This window comes from Phalangium opilio, unplaced genomic scaffold (genome assembly GCF_054372755.1).
Source record: "Phalangium opilio isolate 3A_F unplaced genomic scaffold, DU_Popi_V2 ptg000042l_1, whole genome shotgun sequence".
Classification (NCBI taxonomy): Eukaryota; Metazoa; Arthropoda; class Arachnida; order Opiliones; family Phalangiidae; genus Phalangium; species Phalangium opilio.
Genome location: NW_028324166.1, coordinates 690,384 through 710,292, shown reverse-complemented (window position 1 = coordinate 710,292; position 19,909 = coordinate 690,384). Strand labels below are relative to the sequence as shown.

The following is a 19,909-nucleotide window of genomic DNA, read 5'->3' as shown; positions in this document are numbered from 1 at the left end:
CTGCTGTCAAATTTGGGCTTAGTAATGCACAGACTGAATAGGACCTAGATGAAACTTAGTCCTGCATGCAAAATTAACCACCACCGAGTGTACTTAGGACTTCAATTGGCTCGCTTCCGTCGTTCTCGAACCAGCAACTCGAGCTGTAAGTCCCCAACATTACGAAGTATTGGAAGGGTCATAGTTATGGAACATATCTCGTAAACTTATGGTATTTAGTATCCGGGTTTAAACACCGAGGGTTCAATATGCCAGAAAAGTAAGCGAAATGTCCTGAAAATCACGTGACGCCTATTTGAGAAGACAAGGAATTAGTTCCTCAACAATTCCATCCATAACGGAGTGAGAAGAGTATAATGGTGCAGGTCGTTGACGAAGGAAGTTGGGAAATAGAAATCCCAAAACGCGATAGATGAACATTTGGCCATGGAAGGCGCTAGCTTGCTTGCTTGCTTGCCTTAACGTTAACAAGTATATTCTAAAAGGACCGTTGTTGGAAGGAAAGGGGTGAAGAGGAGGCTAGGGGAGAGGGGGGTATTGCCGCGATTTCACTTAGATATTGTTAATTACCCCTTTCGGTGTCAATTAAGAAGAGTCTTAGCTATCTTAGCTGCGGTTCCCAGTTCTAGCTCTTTATCGCGTTCCGTTTTACCAAACTGACTAAATATGATTGGACGAGGAGTATAGGGGGCTCTCTCGGGAGGGAGCCAATCGGAAACGGAAGATTTTAACAAGGCCCCGTTTTGATATTATTCAAACTTTAAACAAAAGAGGTGTATCTCGCCCCCCCCCCGCCTTGCCGATATAAATAGTATATCATTCAGATAAAACTAGAGCCGCTAATTGCTGCAGTAATAATAAAATATAGCTATCTTGTGTCATAACGGGACATGTCGTCCTAAACCGGAAACGAATCAACCCTATACACGCTTGCAACGGGATAAATATATGTGTATATATGACGTCGCTTCCTTAAGGAACTGATTACGGGCACGGCATGAGCCTTAATTCGCTAAAGGAATTATGGGTGGGATATCCTTAATTTGAAATGTTTCAAAGAAAAAAAAAACGAAATGGATATATGCAAGGAAGTTGATATTTCGTTTAATTACTCGGGCCCTGATTGTTGAAACCCAAAGTACTTAGTACCGTTGGAAAGAGGAGAAATAGTACTATAACATACTCAAAGGACATCCCCGTATCTCTTATAGAACCAGAGTTAAAAGGTGTCTTGTAAATATAAGTCGATGTTAACCCTATAGCAAGGATGTTTTTGACCATTTTGCTTAATTACTCGGCCCCTGATTGTTGTAAGTCCAAGTACTTAGTACCGTTGGAAAGAGGAGAAATAGGACTATAACATACTCAAAGGACAACCTAGTATCTCTTATAGAACCAGAGTTATGGCACTTGGAAATACTTCAACATCGCATTTTGTTTTTTGTGAAGAAGGAAATTAAACATGTTAATTGAAAATCCGGTTGAATTATAAGAGAAAAATTTCAATTTAAATGATCTGGTAAAGATAACTGGATGCAGGTATAAAGAGGAGCGGCGCTGAGTTCTAATTAAACAATTTCCTCGGATGAGAAATTGTTGATAGAAAAAGATAAATTTGAGACTTTGAATGCATGAAGGAAGGGTTGAGTGAGTGAGTGGGTGGTGAGTGTTTGGTCTTCGTGGCCAAACGAAATGGTTTCATTTAAAGTGCCCGTTTTTTTCTCAACGAATTCATTCCTTTATGTTTTTTATTCAATTTGTTTATAATCGAATTGATTTATCCGATGCCTATCCGATCTGCAGCATGCATGTAGAGGCTCCAATATATGTACAGATGTTTAGATTTAGAACACGTTTTTTTGTATCACTTCATCCACCGAGATTTAATTTAAGGCTTTCGGAAGTTTCAAATTTACTTTTTACTTTAATATTAAATAAAGACTACACACGAAACTTAATTTTTTATTATCGATGGTTTCGAATTTCATCGTTAATGCGACCGAACAACTCGCAGCTAAGCTAAACTTTATATTGAATTTTATTTTTCTCAATTACTTATTTTATAAATTAGTTTTTTATAGACACGTATTTCAAATTAAAATAATAGTCGCGATTAACAAGCTATATACGCTTCAATCTTAAATACTCCTTCCTATATTGCGGATATTTTAAAAATTAATCAACCAATTAACTCATTAACAAGGACGTGTTTTAATTGGGTGTAGATTATAAGAATTATTCAACAATGAAACTAATTGAGATATGTTAATTTGCATGATTTACAATTAAATCCAATTAACGATTGTTTAATTATTTGGTTGCCAATGAAATCTAAATTCAATAGAATAAAGCAAAATCAACCACAAGTAGAATAATAAATAGTGTTACAAAATACAGCGGGTTCTATGGGGAATTTTGAGTCGAAAATGTTCTATGACATTGGAGTGTTTTTTACGGATTACCCTTGAATTATAAGTCAGAAACTTAAAATGTAGAAGAGCTAGTGGCAAGTATCATAATTACTGAACATTACCAACTTTGCTTGTACCTAGGGATAGACTTAATTTGTGAAATTTGATAATATTTAAGAGACGTTAAACTAGGGAACGAATGAAGCGCTGTTAGTAATTTTAGCGGTAAAAAGATGACTTTGGAGCGAGCTGCGAGAGTCGTTAAATATTAAGTTAAGGGTTCGCGGCCGTGATAACGTCTTATAGCCGAGATGCCGCCTCCCTCGTCGTGTTTACGGCATCGAGGACAAACTCTTTCACAGCTCGCTTTGCGACCACCACCGACAAAATTAAATCGTAACGTCATTTTCAGGCAGGCAGCTTGGCGAGAGCCTGGATCCTAATCATCGTTATTCTCTATGCCTAGTTCCCGGAATTTCTTAAAATTTTAACGGGCTACGGGGGGTGTGGGGCCATGCAGTTTGCCGAAAGTCAATCTATCGGAATAATGGCGTCTTAACTTTAAATCGATTCTAGCGCCCACACCTTGTCAAATTATAAACTGAACCCCTTCCTTAATTTCAAAATGTATTTAGAAATACAACCTCTGGGTAGAATTTTGGATAGTGATACATTTTTAAATAAAGTAAACAAAATTTAAGTCGTATAATTAGTGACTTATAGCAAATATTATGACAAGCTAGAAATGTTTATTTTCTAAGGAGAATGAAATGATTTTAAAATTACCAATGTTTTAATTGATTTTCCGTTGATTTTACATATAAAATTATATTTTAAATTTTGGCCAAAAATTGACATCTTAAGTTATTTCAGAGAAATCCATCTCAAGTGAGAAACGTTAATGCGGTATAGCTAATTGGTTAGAATTGGTATAAGTTTAGTTTAACAATTTCGATGATATTTCATCCATCAAGATTACACGGCATTTAATTCATTCTCCCTTTAAGACTAAATAATTCTCCGTGAGATCTTTGGCTTAAACGGTGCATGCGGGTGCAACTTAATCAATTAGCTTCTTCCGACAATCTCGCGTCATCGCGTGAGAAAGATTGAAGTTTCTCCGTGCCAAGGAAGAACTGCAGCGTTTAAGAAAAATCACAGTTAACTAATAGAGAGAGAGGCATCCTTAATTCTGCAGTCGGCAACTTCTCCCTTAACGAGTTACATCCTAAAAGACCCCCCTACCCCTATCGCCTCCCACGCCGCCCCATTAACGCCACGGCTCCTGAGAAAATATAGTCTATATATGGACCCGTACCAGCGTTCCACAAAAAGATATAATACTATATATTTCTGAGACACAAGCATGTGCAAGCCCCCTCAATTAGGAGTATCTCCCCAAGTGACTTCCTCTAAGGCGAGAGAGAGAGAGAGAGAGAGAGTTAGCTATATACCCGACCGCCAAGGGACCAGCTTCGTCTCCATGAACCAAAGTTGTTACGTATAGTTCAATCATAAGTAATGCAACGAGGACAAGTGCAAGAGACCACGTTGTATGATTCTTTGGAGGCTCGTTCATTCACGGCGTCTACATTGCCAAAGACTGCATTGAAACCGTGAACGAGGCATATACTTTTTGTTTTAATCTATGAACTTTTTAAGAAAGTTTCACACGCATACTTATTGAAAGTTATGTTACTCATGGTTGAATTTAATTCTTCCTTATTTATCGGGAGAGTTCGCGCTTACAAGGCGTTGAGAGATTAGACAGTTTAAGCAATTTTATACCCGCAATAGACTATTCCATAAATTACGAAGAAACCAACACACCTTCTTGGGTTATACTTCCCTGGCGCCGACGAAGAGACAACGCAAGACGAAGTTCACCCCAGTTCAATACACGCGGAATTGGGAGGAAAGCCAACTCGCAATGCCTCTAGCGGTGCTTCATGGCGCCAGGGCGATAACCCAAGAAGGTGACCTGCCCCTCCCCTGTGCACAGTGTTTGCTTCCAATCTGATATTAATGAAATTGCCTATACTCCAGTCGTTCTGCTTTTGAAATTCTATACAGTTCTTTTAGTAGTCTAGTATTTGCTTATCCTGTCTATTAATTGGTGGTCTATTACGAAAGAGCTCGCTAGCACGGAGAGGACACGGAGACGGCTCTTCACCTCCCCCCTCTTAATTCAACACCCCAAAAATGAAATCTCTTCCAAAACGGGAAAACTAACTTAATATATATTAAGTCGCCTTCAAAGCCTAAACCACGTAACTCCCTTATAACCTAGAACAGATTTGGAAAATGAAATTTAACATTTCAACTTAAGTTTATAGAATTTAAACTATGAAAAAAAAATCCCAAACAAAATAGTTACGTAATTAATAAATAAATAAAATAGCCAATATTTTAACGACTTAATTACGCAATATAATGTGAAAATAAAAATTTGGTAAATAAAATACTAAGTACTTAATGAAACTATTTAAAATAATTTTAATTGGTCGCCGCTTAATTTTTTTAAATGTTTAAAACAATAAGAGGAATAATATCATTTGGAATGGAATTAATTCGGAACATTTTAATTTTTGCAGTTACTTGATATTTGCATTAAATATTATTCTAAGGAAATGTATAGTGGGAGTGGGGGGGGGTTTGAGCGGTTGGGACTATTAGGGCTTATTAATGCTCTCTAGACCTAAACTCGTTAGATATCCTTTAAGAGGCGTATAATCTTCTACAAATGAACCGACAGCCTGGACACCCCCCCCCCTAACACAATATGCGCATATATATTATATATATACAATATTCTTGCGTATGGGGTTGCATGGGACTATTTTCATTATACGGTCATTTAGAGCTCCCTCTCTCTCCCAAAGTTTAGAGAGTGGGGGGTATCTCCCCCGGAGACCAGGGGGGGTTAGAGTGGCCGGGAAAATTCTTAATTAATTAGACATTCGCAAATATATATAAATATGTGCGGTCTGTCCGTACGTGGCGGACTTCTCTCTCAACTCATCTCCTCTCATCCTTATGGGGTCCTCCCCCATGGGAGTCCCAATGGCAGTCCCGTTCCTGTTGCGCCCATTGCGCTGAACTTATTTCCAAATAATTTCCCCATCTTTAATTTCGAGACCGGTCATTTTTAATGTAAATATATTTCAAATGTCTATTTCGATTAACGGTGCTTATCATGCTGTTTGAATAACTTTGAGATTTAAGAGTATACTTTGGTATAGGGATTGGATGTTGGTCATTTTTGGTATTTTTAAAAGAAGGTCAGCCATTTTAAAAGATGGCGGGTGTTACGGTAGGGATTTTTAAAAAATGAGCTTTAGTTAACTTCAGAAATATTGGAATTTTTTATAAGACACTAATAGCAAAGGCACTCGGCGTTGCCCGTCAGTCCGTCACGAAATTTTTATTAGTTTTCGGGCCGCCATTTTTAAAGATGGAGGCTAATTGAAATTTTAAACCCAAAATCTTACCATAAACCCACCCCGTCTATAGCAAAAGATGAGTCTCAGTGTACTAAATATTAGTCAAATCCGTTGAAATGCACGGATGCTATTCCATAAAGAAGGTTTTTATGCATTGATATCCGCCATTTTTCAAGATCGAGGCGGATTGGAAAAATTTTTCTTAGTGCGTACCTACTACTTAAAGAGTAACATCCCTGCAAAATTTCAGCGGCTTGAGCTGGGCCTCGATTTTTTAATAGCTTAAATTTGTTGATGATTTTGATGTTCTAACCTGAATCGATTCAAAATTAATCTGGCGTTGTCATTTCACTCTCCCTTTAAGGGACAAAATTATTAAATATTTCTTATCCAAAATGAAAAAAAATGGCGAATGAAGAACGGAAATGCGTAGATTATTATTGTGGCGATTCACATCGGGAATAAAATGTTTATCAAATCATCATCCAGAAATATTTCTACGTCAAAGGAACGCTTTTTTTTAAAAAAAAATCGAAATAGAATTGAATTTTAAATGGAGTGATTTTTTCGTTTGATGGCGTTACAATGACTGGCGAATTTATATATGGTATAATTATACAGTTCTTTGATAAAAGAGAGCTTGTATTTCTGAGTTGGACCATCAATTTCTGCAATGCATGACTCACGGCACGAATTTAAGCATTTCCTACTTTCGCAAACCCCCCCAAGCTTGAGTAGAAAAAAAAAAAGGATTACGTAGGCCTATCCCGGGCCTTTGACGACAACAACAACAAAAATGGCAAACGCCGCCATCATCATCTCAACCTCATCTCCAAAGCATTTATCCGTCCCTGTACAGGTACATACGCTCTCAATTTGCATATACACGCCGCGACCCGTTACATCAAGCAAATACTTCGCATTTTTACTCAGCTTTTTTCATTTCAAAATTTTAAGTAGTTGCTGCGGTTTTTCCCGAGCTTCTAAACTCATTTTTCCAGACTAATTTTTAACTGTTTGTACAGAAGTCAGAATGTTGTCGGTTTAAGAAATGACAAGAATTTCATGAACTTAGAAATATATTACTTCATTCTGGTAAAAATTACGTAAACATTATCAAATTCCATGACTTTTAAGAGAGTTTTCAAATTCCCTCACTTTTACGGGCATTTTGAAATTCCCCGAAACTCCTTGTTAAAATCTCCCGACTTTTACTACCATTTCACAATTCCTTGAAACTTATTTTCAAATGCCCTAAAACTTTAACAACATTTTGAAATTCCTCGAAACTCATTTTCAAATTCCCTAATATTTTAAGAGCAATTTTAAATTCCTTGAAACTCATTTTAAAATCCCGACTTTTAAGAGTATTTTGAAATTCCTTGAAACTCATTTTCAAATCCCCTGACTTTTAAGAGCATTTTGAAATTCCTTAAAACTCATTTTCAAATTCCCTGACATTAAAGAGAATTTTGAAATTCCTTAAAACTCATTTTCAAATTCCCTGACATTAAAGAGAATTTTGAAATTCCTAAAAACTCATTTTCAAATCCCCTAACATTTAAGACCATTTTGAAATGCCTTATAATTTTCAAATCCCCTAACATTTAAGACCATTTTGAAATTCATTCAAACTCATTTTCAAATTCCCTGACTTGTGGCAATCCTGGTTTTCGTATTTCTAACATATTCGTTAGTACAATTCTGCATAAAACTAGCATTTTCCAAGATGAACTAAGCCTAGCATCAGAATTGCAAAGTACAAATTGCAAATCATTATACAATATCCTCTCCCCCCCCAACCACCCCGTCTACTCTGTTTTTTATTAGACCGTCCATAAGTTCATCATAATGAGAACCAAATAGCTTAAAAAGTCAAGTACGTAATTTGAACCAATATCACTTGACCCTAATAAGAATGAAGAGACACACTTTAATAACGCTTTCCTTTTAGAGTCAAGAGAGGAAGGTAAGGGGTTATTTTCTAGGGATAGGTAGATGTAAACTCTAACAACATCCAGGATATTCGCATCCTAGAGCAAAAGATGAAAGAATCCTGTACATTTAGAAAAATAAAGGTTCCAGAATATTCTCTGGAGCGAGGAGCTGAAGGCAGAAGCGACTATCCAATCAGAAGACAGAAGACTAAGAGAGGATGCCGTCGAGACACGCCCACCCCCTTTTCTGTCTCCGCCCACGCGCCGACACGCAACAAATATCTGCGATGCGTAAGCACAAACAACAACCCCAGAGAGATCAACTACCCGAGTCAGGCCAAAACCGCTCTAAGTTCAACAAAGTAATATTTATTTACGATTCAAATTCAGACCGTGCGCACCTTTCAAGATCTATTCGACGCATGCATTTATCTCTCATAATATGTAAAAAATGGGGGTTCTTCCCCCTTCCCCCCTTTGAATCAAATTATAACAGGGTTGCCAGAATTTGAAAATAATAATCAAATTCAAATTGTATAGCTGAATTTCAAAGCTTCAATTGGTTTTAATATCTGTATTTATTTATTTATTTAATTAGTTTAATTTTCCCTAATTATTTTTAGGGCAAACAAAAGTTGATAAGAGGGGATCAAATATGGTCTTATAAACAAGTCATCTCTTAATTTGGACAATTATTTGTTAATCACATGCATTTATCGAATGATCACTTTTCAAAATTGGAATTTGAAATTTCGTCAACAGAAACAATTTCACCCTAATTTTAAATTCTCCGACCTGTCCAGTTTCCCCTGACCCACGAAAACAAACTCATCATTTAATAATATTATTAAACGTTTAATTAGAATTAAATCCTCCAAATTTAATCAAAAACAAAGGCTCCCAAATTTCCCAATTTTTTAATATGCCTATTTATCCTAATACTTTATTTCATCATCAAAAAAATTAAAATTTCATTAAAATGACTTAGAACATATTTGCTCTCAGGGAATATTACTAAAAAAACGGACGATGAAGGGGCGGGGGGTGTAAAGGGAAGAAGGGGGTGTGGCCCATCGAATAGAAATTACTTTTTATATTTTTCGCAAAAAATTGCAAAGGTAAAAAAAAAGAACGAACGAAGTGTCGCACGCTTCAGTGAATCGCTAGAGAAAAGCCGAGCATCCGGACCAGATCTATTAATCAAAAATGTCTTGATTAGAATCAAGACCTAAAAAGTATCGATAAGACTGAGGTTATCACTTGTCTGAAGGATCAGATATTAATTTTTCTTTTTAATTGAAACTTAAATGCATGCTTAAGAAAAAACAACGTTCCATTACCGTTTTCCGTTGAAATAAATTATTTTACTGGTAATCAATTTCAAAAATTTACTTATCTCGGCTTTTCGACCACAATTCCATTCCCCGAAAACATTTTATCATTACATTAATTACTTTTGGGAGAGTACGTGTATGGTTTTTGCGTTTTAAAAGGTTCCTAAAGACGTTACATCTCCATTCGTGACCAGCACGCTTCGCAGTGGAACATTTTAATTATTCTAAAACCAATGGCGCCAAATTCAATAGGGACAGTAACATTTTTACTCGCGGTTTTGCAAAATGATGTAATATCAAGTGTACTTTAGTGAACCGTCGTATTGTTCTTTCTCATATTTCAGGGCATGATCAGTGTTACTGCCCAATTTCTCTCTCTAGTTTCTAACAATGGTTAGAGACTATTTGATAAGGCGCGGCACAACGTTATATTCTAAGTAGCACAAAAGGAAAATGAATCCATTTTTTTATATTTTGGTTTGAAATTAATAAACTCATGATAGTAGTTATAACGAACAGAAAGTCAAGGGAATGGCACCGGTAATGAGCAGCAAAAAGAGAGGAAATTTTGCTTCAAGGTAGCAGAGGGACATGGTAGTGAAAATAGTAATCTAGAATTTTGTTCGTTCAAACCTTAATATATCATGAAATATTCAAGTGAGGAGGCGGCACTACCTAGAAAGATTGATTTTGGCAGATAACAGCGAAAAAAATTATGTTCTACACACACTGGAACTATGGGAGAGTTTCTGGGCCACAGGTCGCACATGATGAAATTTCAACTCCAGTTTACATCTGTTCGTACTAGTAGCAGGTTAAGCTATAGTTTGCTCAGGTCCTGTTAGTCTCGAAAGGGTTATATAGTCCTCGTAACCAGTGGCGTCGCTAGGCCTTTTTGGGGGGGACTATAGCCCCCCCAAATTCCAAACTTAGCCCCCCCCCAAAAAATAATCAGTAAACCCTACCAAAAAATTGCTGTTAGCAACCTAAAATTCTGTAGCAATATATAAAAAATTTTCAATATCAAACAGTAAAATTTTGAAGAAAAAAACAGATGGAAACAAGTAAAATGTTTCATGTTCTTTCGAAGGGAGTCCCAATAGTGTGGACTAAAAGCTAACCAAAACTAAAAATAAACCTAAGACGAGTGAAAGTCCTTCATAATCGGTTCCGTAGTCTTTATCAATAAAAGGTTGTATATCTTCAAAATACGAATAATTTCACGTTGACACAAATTTACGGATAGTTTTAAAGGTCTACACATTTTCCAAAGAACCCATTATGCAATTTAGCCACATCGTAGTATACCATAGGCTCTTAGTTTGACCCGAGCCGTAGTAGTACTGGCCGGGGTTTTCGCTTTCGTTATCGTCAGATTTTAGCTTAAATGGAACCAATAGTGGTAGCTGAGCTCAGTTCGAGATTTTATTTTAATTAATAATTTTTCACACCGCACCCGGGAATTGAACCCGGCTGGCTGGCGCAGCAGTAAGACACGCTACCACTGTGGGGTCGGACATTTCTGATTTTTTGTTTAGGGTCTTTGAATTTTTTTCTTTTTATTCATGTGCTAATTAAATAGATAACGATGTGGCTACTATTAAGTCCCAGCCCTTGGGCCATCTTGTTTATATTAAGTTCTTATAATAACTTTAAAATAGTTTGCCCAGATTTAGCCCCCCCCCCCCAAATTTCAAACCCTAGCGACGCTACTGCTTGTAACTTTTAAAAGGTTGTTGTCATGGCTTAACAGACCGCTATTACAGTTTTTTATTGTTTTATAGTTTATTTTGACACGTTATCTCCCAAAAGTAATTAATGTAATGATAAAATGTTTTCGGGGAATGGAATTGTGGTCGAAAAGCCGAGATAAGTAAATTTTTGAAATTGATTACCAGTAAAATAATTTATTTCAACGGAAAACGGTAATGGAACGTTGTTTTTTCTTAAGCATGCATTTAAGTTTCAATTAAAAAGAAAAATTAATATCTGATCCTTCAGACAAGTGATAACCTCAGTCTTATCGATACTTTTTAGGTCTTGATTCTAATCAAGACATTTTTGATTAATATCTGTTCCTTCAGTCTTCATTTTAATTAAGAATGTTAAGAAACTGTTTTACATTTTCAAAATCTGCACTAAGCAGAAACAAATATATATAGGGGACCATAACTTTCGCTCAATCAGACATTTATTTATTATGATACTTCAAAAAAAACGTAAATCAATAAAAGTTTGTATTCTTATTGTAATTAACATAATACAATTTTTTACAATCATTCATTGAAACGCGAGGCGCCCCCTAAAAATTCCAGAAATAGGACCAAATTGACAATTTTACAAAATTTTTAAAAATGCTGATTATGTCCGTTAATCATTTAGCTCAAAATTGTCATAAGCCCAATATGAAATTCGGATATCCTTAAAACTTCATAAAGACGATCCGAGATTTTCAATTTCACACTTTTTTTGTAGCATAAACTAACGTCTGTTTGATATGAAGCTTAAAACCTTAAACAAAATATAGTCAGGGCTACCCTAAAAGTTCACCAAGATGATCCAAGATTGTTAATACGCCTAAAAAGTGCCATCTTCAAAATATGTAGCCGGGGAAAAGAGAGCGTGATCGAGTGGGCTATGCTAGTGGTTGGAAGTCGTGGGGGTTGGGACAGTGATAAGGAAGTTGAGATGGATTGGAAATAATGATGGGCGACCTGCGGCACCGTATCTCTCCCTATGTACCTCGCGCACGCCCCTACCCTTCGGTAGGCGATTGCTAAGTGCTGCCGCGGAGCGCCATTTTATTTGTATGAGAACTAGCTTCTATTTTGAAGATAGAGGGAGCGCCCTTTGCAATTTAGTCCAGTACGACCCTACCTAACCGCTGAGGATGCTGAGAGGACTATGTTGCCGTAGGTGGGGGTACACAGGCAACGCTATAGTTGTGGGGGTTTCTACTCCATTCCTCTCTCCTTCAAGGTTGGGACTCCAGGCATAGCCAACTCCATCACGCACTCGACAACGCAAAACAACTCGCGCCAGCGTGGGAAATAAGGCGGTGACACAGGGCAAATGACCAGTTTAAAAATTCCCTGGTCCAGTTCAAAAATTAAATCGGAGGGGGGTCAGTGGTCCACGAGACTACTAAGAAAGTTCAAGGGTAATCAGACTCCACACATTAAAATTCTCATATTTTAATTATCCACTTCTTTAGTTTAGCAGACGACGTGCTCTGGTCAATGGTAACGGACCAGTTTATTTATTCCAAGTCAGGAAAGTCACTGGCCTAATGTCCAGTTTAAAAAATGCTTATTTGGTCACGGACCAGAAAACTCACGTAAACGCGACGCGAATGACGAAAACTACGTATTTTCCGACTGCCGAGAGGCGAAATAGCCCGGCCTCCTTTTACGTCCCCCCTTGTATTTTGAAAGTGGGACTGGGACTATGGGGCGCGAATACTTAGGCATCTAATACCTTCTCTCTAGTAAACTAGATATCGCTTCTTGGTAAAACTTTATATAACTAAAACCATGAGTTTATAACATATGTTCCAAAACAAGCTTCATACAACTTTTCGAAAACAAATTTCCCTGAGATTTCCAGGCTTTTCCCCATATACTTCCCTGAGTTTTCCATGTTTTTCCCGTATATGGAGTATCCCATGGAGCAAATGTTAACAAAGGAGGGAAGGGGCAAATAGGACTATTACATAATCAAAGGATATCCCCGTATCTCTAATAAAACCAGAGTTACGAGCTTCCAAAATTTAGTGTAATGTTAATCCTATGGAGGAGGCAAAGTACCTACAAGTACCCGGGGCAAGTACCTACAAGCACGCGGATCAAGTACCTACAATCACCCGGAGCAAGTAGCTACAATCACCTGGAGAAAGTACCTACAAGCACCCGGGGCAAGTACCTACAAGCACCCGGGGTAAGCACCCAGGAGCACCCGGGGCAAGTACCTACAAGCACCCGGGGTAAGCACCCAGGAGCACCCGGGGCAAGTACCTACAAGCACCCGGGGTAAGCACCCAGGAGCACCCGGGGCAAGTACCTGCAAGCACCCAGAGGCACCCGTGGCAAGTAACCACAAGCACCCACAAGTAACCACAAGCACCCACAAGTACCTAAAAGTACCTTCAAGCACCCACAAGTAACCACAAGCACCCAGAATTACCTACAAGTACCTTCAAGCACCCACAAGTAACCACAAGCACCCACAAGTACCTACAAGTACCTACAAGTACCCAGAAGCACCTACAAGTATCCACAAGCACCTACAAGCATCCACAAGCACCTACAAGCATCCACAAGCACCTACAAGCACCCACAAGCACCTACAAGCACCCACAAGTACCTACAAACACCCACAAGTACCCGGGGCAAGTACCCACAAGTAACCACAAGCACCCACAAGTACCTACAAGTACCTTCAAGCACCCTCAAGTACCTACAAGTACCTTCAAGCACCCTCAAGTAACCACAAGCACCTACAAGTACCCACAAGTACCTACAAGCACCCACAAGTACCTACAAACACCCACAAGTACCTACAAACACCCACAAGTACCCGGGGAAAGTACCCACAAGTACCTTCAAGCACCCACAAGTACCTTCAAGCACCCACAAGAACCCACAAGTACCCACAAGAACCCACAAGTACCTACAAGTACCCACAAGTACCTACAAGTACCCACAAGTACCTACAAGCACCCACAAGTACCTACAAGCACCCACAAGTACCTACAAGCACCCATAAGTACCTACAAGCACCCACAAGTACCTACAAGTACCCACAAGTACCCACAAGCACCCACAAGCACCCAAAAGTACCCACAAGAACCCACAAGTACCCTCAAGAACCCACAAGTACCCTCAAGAACCCACAAGTACCTACAAGCACCCACAAGTACCTACAAGCACCCACAAGTACCTACAAGCACCCATAAGTACCTACAAGCACCCAAAAGTACCTACAAGTACCTACAAGCACCCATAAGTACCTACAAGCACCCACAAGTACCCACAAGCACCCACAAGAACCCACAAGTACCCACAAGAACCCACAAGTACCCTCAAGCACCCACAAGTACCTACAAGCACCCACAAGTACCCACAAGCACCCACAAGCACCCACAAGTACCTACAAGCACCCACAAGTACCTACAAGCACCCACAAGTACCTACAAGCACCCACAAGTACCTACAAGCACCCACAAGTACCTACAAGCACCCACAAGTACCTACAAGCACCCACAAGTACCCACAAGTACCTACAAGCACCCACAAGTACCTACAAGCACCCACAAGTACCTACAAGCACCCACAAGTACCTACAAGTACCCACAAGTACCCACAAGCACCCACAAGTACCCACAATTACCCACAAGTACCCATAAGTACCTAAAAGTACCCATAAGTACCTACAAGCACCCACAAGTACCAACAAGTACCCGCAAGTACCCACAAGTACCCGCAAGTACCCATAAGTACCTAAAAGTACCCATAAGTACCTACAAGCACCCACAAGTACCTACAAGCACCCACAAGTACCTACAAGCACCCACAAGTACCTACAAGCACCCACAAGTACCTACAAGCACCCACAAGTACACACAATTACCCACAAGTACCCATAAGTACCTACAAGTACCCATAAGTACCTACAAGTACTCACAAGTACCTACAAGTACCCACAAGTACCCACAAGTATCTACAAGTACCCACAAGTACCTACAAGTACCCACAAGTACCCACAAGTACCTACAAGTACCCACAAGTCCCTACAAGTACCCACAAGTACCTACAAGCACCCATAAGTACCTACAAGGACCCATAAGTACCTACAAGCACCCATAAGTACCTACAAGCACCCACAAGTACCTACAAGCACCCACAAGCACCCACAAGTACCTACAAGTACCCACAAGCACCCACAAGCACCCACAATTACCCACAAGTACCCATAAGTACCTAAAAGTACCCATAAGTACCTACAAGCACCCACAAGTACCCACAAGCACCCACAAGTACCCACAAGTACCCACAAGCACCCACAAGTACCTACAAGTACCCACAAGTACCTACAAGTACCCACAAGTACCTACAAGTACCCACAAGTACCCACAAGTACCTACAAGTACCCATAAGTACCTACAAGCACCCATAAGTACCTACAAGCACCCACAAGTACCTACAAGCACCCACAAGTACCTACAAGCACCCACAAGTACACACAATTACCCACAAGTACCCATAAGTACCTACAAGTACCCATAAGTACCTACAAGTACTCACAAGTACCTACAAGTACCCACAAGTACCCACAAGTATCTACAAGTACCCACAAGTACCTACAAGTACCCACAAGTACCCACAAGTACCTACAAGTACCCACAAGTCCCTACAAGTACCCACAAGTACCTACAAGCACCCATAAGTACCTACAAGGACCCATAAGTACCTACAAGCACCCATAAGTACCTACAAGCACCCACAAGTACCTACAAGCACCCACAAGCACCCACAAGTACCTACAAGTACCCACAAGCACCCACAAGCACCCACAATTACCCACAAGTACCCATAAGTACCTAAAAGTACCCATAAGTACCCACAAGCACCTACAAGCACCCACAAGTACCCACAAGAACCCACAAGTACCCACAAGAACCCACAAGTACCCACAAGAACCCACAAGTACCTACAAGTACCTACAAGCACCCACAAGAACCCACAAGTACCTACAAGAACCCACAAGTACCCACAAGAACCCACAAGTACCCACAAGAACCCACAAGAACCCACAAGTACCCACAACAACCCACAAGTACCCACAAGTACCCACAAGTACCTACAAGCACCCACAACAACCCACAAGTACCCACAAGAACCCACAAGTACCTACAAGCACCCACAAGTACCTACAAGCACCCACAAGTACCTACAAGCACCCACAAGTACCTACAAGCACCCACAAGTACCCACAAGTACCTACAAGCACCCACAAGAACCCACAAGTACCCACAAGAACCCACAAGTACCCACAAGTACCTACAAGCACCCACAAGAACCCGGGCAAACCACCTACAAGAGCTCAAACGCAATGTTTTTCTTGCTTAATATCCCTCTAACGGCGTGAATCACGACAAAAACGCCGTAAGTCCAATATAAAAAATTAGGGCTAAAATGCGTGTCTCTAACAGTGGTAAAACGCCGTAAATCCAATACCCAAAACAACGTAAGTCAAAGTATGTGTTAATAATGATAAAAATCGATACTTAAACTTAATTGATCTTAATGAAACTAAGAAAAGGCACATCTATGGACTGTTATCTTTCATTTAAGATGGTTCCCAAACGTAACGAATGATTAGTTTTCTTTATACACGATCCCAATTAAGGTCATTTTTCAAAAAAATCCCATGTTATGTCTATGGAAGAATATTGTATCTTTCACCAAATGTCTGATTAATTTTATGGATTCTAAAACCACCCTTAACAACTTTTTTCTTTATAGAACTAACTATTAGTTGGATCTCTTTGAAATTTTAACAACATATTTAGGGCCCAAATTTTAGTTCACTGGCAAAATTTCAAAGCAGCAAACACAATACGAAAAAAGTTACGGCCAATCAGAGAACCCTCCTTTAGCATTAGAGGCAGTATCAAGTCTTATCTAAGAGAGCGACCGCTCTCCTAGAATACGAATCCCCGAGCAATCTAGTCTACATAGCGTTCCAGTCACTTGGAATGCGGGAATGTTTCTTTCAATGGGAACTTTTCAAAGTTTGCTCCATTACAAACCGCTCAAAGACTATAATAAACAAAGTCGATATTTCTCCATATAGCTAGGAGAGAGAGAGAGCGCCTTTACATTTCTATTGTCAAATTATTTCAGAGGAGAGGAAACGCCGTTTCCCGCTAATATCAAGAACAAAATCTAAAAAAGTTAAAAATTCGCGGATCATCCCGACCCCAGAGTTCCACTTTTTTTGTGTTTTTAATGGTTTTTCGAGATATCGAAGGTGAAAAATAAATTTAGGTGTTAAAGGCCCGTTCAGACTATTGACTAAAATCTTAAATTGTTGTCGGTTACGTAAAAGGAAAAATATTAAACATTAAAAATTAAATGATTTCTTATTACAATATGATAATTAGAACATTTAATTAGTCTTAAAAATAATCAAGGACTATTGCGCCACCCGCCATTTTGGTTTAGAGTCGTCTGCTAAATCGAACCACTTACCCCTTAAGGGATTGGTTGAATTCTTGCAGGATGAGAGAGGTAAGGGTAAGTAAGGTAGGGGAAGAGGTTCGGTTTAGCAGACGCCGCTAAAGCAATGGCGAATTTAGGGCTCTGGTCAAGTCTCAGACGACACATTTTCTGGTCACCCTTATACTGTTATCCAGACAATTTCCCTGACCTTTTAGGCCCATTTTCAATTTCCCTGACCTTTTAGGCCCATTTTCAATTTCCCTGACCTTTTAGGCCCATTTTCAATTTCCCTGACCTTTTAGGCCCATTTTCAATTTCCCTGACCTTTTAGGCCCATTTTCAATTTCCCTGACCTTTTAGGCCCATTTTCAATATCCCTGACTTTTCCAGGATTTCCAGGTCGTGTACGAACCCTGTTCTTGCAATTTTCCTTTAACATCTTAGTGCCTAATTAGTTTCATTTAATAATCTTCATTACGTATGATATTTGAAACTTAGAAATAAATGATTATCAATTTTTTTAAAGCTCGTGATCGAAGGATTATGTTAAAGAATTTAATAATTATTAGGTAACGGTATAAAGAACAATTGCTTGGGGATTTGATAAGGTTTCTTCGAATTGATTGCTTATTAGAGAACTCTGGACTGTCACGTTGAAGTAGATCTCATTTCTTAAAACAATTGCGGGCCTGAAATGCTGCAACAGACAAGGACGTTGCGTTGAAAAAATAATAAAATAATATTTCGTTGATTTGGTTGTGATAAAGACAATCATCTGTTCATCCGTTAAATTGTTCTTTTAAAAGTCACACGTCCTGACTAATTTAATCTAGAATCAAGGGATAGTCGTAGCTCCGAATTTTACATCTTTTATATCTATATAAATCAAAGTCCTGACTGACTGATAATCAAGGCCCAGCCCAAACCGCACCGCTTGCCCTAGAAGGCTGAAAATTTGCAGGAACGTTACTCATAAGTAGTAGTAGGCGAGTACTAAGAAAGATTCCCCCAATCCGCCGCCATCTTAAAAAATGGCGCCCAGAAATGTAAAAACATCTTCTATGCAGCAACAAATTCCGCGCCGCGTTTCAACCGATTTCGCAAATACTTAGTAGACTGGTTTCCTTTAACCTATAGACGGGCTGAATGCGGTCTTTCGGGTTCGATTTGACCCCATCTTTTAAATGGCGGCCAGAAATTTAAAAACCCTTCTTTATGGAAGATAATGTCCGCGTGAAAAGTAACAAAAAATGTCAGGACGGGCTGACGGGCAACGCCGAGTGCCTTCCCAATTTTATTACACGTGGTTTTGACTACACTCGGTGGTTAATTAAATTTGCAGGGCTTCCATCTAGGTTCTATTTAGTCTGCATTACTAAGCCAAAATTTGACAGCAGCGCCTGACCAGAATCTATGACCTACCTCATTCACTTCAAAATTACAAGCTCCAGTTTCCAAGTCACCAGACATTACAAACTTATGGGAAATATCTTACGAACTTATGGCCTTATTGAGAAGGTCCTATTCTATACGACCCTCATATTTTTTAACCTAATTAATAACCCCTAATTACGAGTCGTTTTGAATAAATTAAAATTTCTTAAAAATGTTTGTTAGTTAGTTTCAAAACACATAACGTCTAAGAGGTGCGTGTTTAGTTAGTGTTTCCTTGTTTCCAGTCCCATAACTAAATAGAAATTTATATTCTTTGTGTTCTGGACACGTTACGTGTACTATCCCTTTAAGTCTGCCACCCCCTTCCTTTGTTGGTGTCGGCTGATAAGGTTTTTTATTTTATCTGTCAGTTTTATCATGATCTTCATATCAGTTGAAACCCGTACTAAAAAATGCCATCAGCTCTTTTGTTCTATTTACCAAGAATTTGTAACTTTTACAATAAAACTTTAAATACGAATTAATATATATATTTTATTTTTACTTGGAAATTGTATTATAGGAAATATCTATCTACTACGTCATCAATCACGTGGTAAGTCTATACCGATTGTTAGACGTTGTGTCTAAATTTCTCAATTGTTATAATCTCCTAATTTAACTACATACTATTGTTATGGCGACGAGCTATAGTGTACAGCGGCAATCTGTCTCAAAGATATCTTTTATGTTACATCCGCCATTTTGATGGTAGGTGTGAGTGACATCACCTTAGCGACGCGAGCTTATCATTTTAATTTGGGTCTAGAATTCTTGGACCAAATTAATTAATACAAGGACAATATGATGTCTCAACTAATTCCTCGATCTAATCTTAATCAACTCCACCTCTTAAATCAATCTGATATGTCACCAATGTCATAAATGACATTGCAAGGTCAATAATAAATACCTAACAAATTATTGAGTTTTGACAAAAATAGCAAATGGCAATTGAGGCCGTTGAAGTATTAGGGAATTTTTCTTAATTAAAAATATGCGAAACGTAATTTAAATTTTAAATAAAATTAATTACAATTAGACTATCGTTATTTGGTTAAAGGAGTAATTCAAATAGTTAGCAAAAATTTAAACGAATAGACCGTTTTAGTTGTAAACAAGCGCCAG

The 19,909-nt window shown here is 38.7% G+C and overlaps 1 protein-coding gene across 7 annotated transcripts in view; it reads right to left on the bottom strand.

The window, feature by feature from the left end:
* Window positions 1–19,909, bottom strand: part of pros (homeobox protein prospero) — a 145,961-nt gene that overhangs the window by 16,852 nt on the left and 109,200 nt on the right. The gene's annotated exons all lie outside the window — the stretch shown is intronic.